The sequence below is a fragment of the Myotis brandtii genome, unplaced genomic scaffold, assembly GCF_000412655.1.
Source record: "Myotis brandtii unplaced genomic scaffold, ASM41265v1 scaffold1152, whole genome shotgun sequence".
Taxonomy (NCBI): Eukaryota; Metazoa; Chordata; class Mammalia; order Chiroptera; family Vespertilionidae; genus Myotis; species Myotis brandtii.
Window position 1 is genome coordinate 228,215 of NW_005353977.1, and position 2,124 is coordinate 230,338.

Here is a 2,124-nt window from a genome sequence, read left to right on the forward strand (position 1 = left end):
AAGGGGAGTGTTGGGGAGGAAACACACACACACACACACACACACACACACCAAAAAAACTTCATCTACAAGAACTGAAATTCTTGCATCTTGAGCAAAAGTTATCCAGAAGTGAGTTCAGCAAGCGAGCACTGTCACACCCGAGAACACAGGTCTGGGAGGTGTGGTGTGGACTGGTGTGCTTTCCTTTCTTCTTTTAGCATGGGAGCCAGGCCTCTGACTGCCAGGCAACCGGCTTCAGCAGGGCACAGGCCACCCAACTGGGGAATAAATTTTCCAGCTTTCTTTGTGGTCAGGCGTGTCCAAATGACTATGTTCCAGTGGGATTTAAGTGGAAATGAATGTCTGTTCTTTTAAAGAAAATCGCTTGTTTTCTATTTCCGCTCCCTTGGCCTTTCCATGTCCTAACAGAACATGGGGTTACCGGGAAACCTTGGCGCAGAGCCACTTCCCAAGCTCAGCCTGTTCTGTGAGAGACATACACAGCACAGTCTTGTATTTTGGGGTCTCTTTAAGTTAGCCTGCTCCCTCATTAACACTGGAGTGGTTATCTTGTTTTGTTGTTATAATGCTAACCAAAACAAAAGTCATAACCTAACTCATAATGGCAACATAAAGAAATCTGATTGCATAAAAATTGGGTAGGTTAGCAAACACCACAAGCAAAATCAAATGCCAAATGCCAACACTGGAAGCAATCTTTGCAGTACACAGCAGACTGAAGGCTCCCATTAGTACATTTAATAAGGGTATATTATCTGTCAGGCACCATGCGGAGTGCCGTGAGGGCTGCAAAGTCACCACTGACTTGCTCTGTGACTTGCTCCGTGAGCAGCTGGGCAGGTGAGCCCTGGATGAGGGCAAGTAACTAAGACGATAAGTAGGGCTGAAATCCACTGCCTGCTCTCCAAGCCCTGTGCCCTAGTGCAGGGTGGTGCCCACATGAGGAGGGGGCGCCTTTCCTAATTTTTACAGAGGCACCTTATGGACTAGCATCCTGAACCAGGATAACTGCTTAGCAAAGTGCCTGCAGCAAGTGCTCAATGCAGGTTAACAATTAAAATCCACATTAGCATTATTGTTCTCATTCTCCAAATGAGAAAATTGAGGCTTAGAGAAGCTAAGTGATTTGTCTATCATGGACTTAATGCAAAGATTCCTATAAACACACTGGTGGCCCGGTGCACAAAATTCATGCACTTGGGGGGGTCCCCCAGCCTGGCCTGTGCCCTGTCACAGTGCAGAACCCCGCAATCCATCGCCCCAAAGAGGTAGGCCCCGCCCATCCATCTGGGGCTCCTCGATGGTAGGCCAGAGCCAGGGGAGGCCTACGAACCCCTTGGGCCAGGCCACAGCAGAGGCCTGTGGAACCCCGGTGCAGGTGCACGGAGACCCCCGCTGCGGCCCTACCCCTGCCCCCGACCCAATGCAGCAAGTCCCAGCCCACCTGCACCTGTTGCGCATGCAGCCTGCTGATCGGTCATTATGTGACGGCATTTCAACCAATTTGTATATTACCCTATTATTAGTATAGATAACAAAACGTCAAGCAATTCAATAATAATGCACAAAGGACATTATTCATAGGAAAAGAACACACATCAAAACATATATGAAACTAGGGGCCCAGTGCATGAATTCGTGCACCTTGAAAGGAACTGTGGGCCATGAGGCTGCAGTGGGCACAGGGGTAGGTCTCGACCCATCCTCTGCACCCCACCTGGCCCCTCCCACTGCAGCCCCTGGTCCCCTGTCTGTTGGCAGCCCCACTCCTGCTGCTGCCGCTCCCACATGCTGATGGTGCGGGTCCTCCTTGCACCCGCTTATGGTGTGGAGTGATTGGGGCTGGTGCCAGCAGCAGGTGTGAGCAGACACTGCTGCCCTGATCACCCCTCAGGAGCAGGGGGAGGTGGAAAAGCCCAAAGGGGTGATCAGGGCCAGCAGCTGCTGCTCACACCTGCTGATGGCACCAAACTATCAGGACCAGCAGCGGGTGTGAGCAGGGCCAGCACTAGCAGCAGGTGCAAGCGCCAGGTGGTACTGCAGAAAAATTAAAGAATTTTCAATAACCACCAGAGACTCACCCCAATGACAGCGATTGGCGTCCTGCCTTCGTCTGGCACC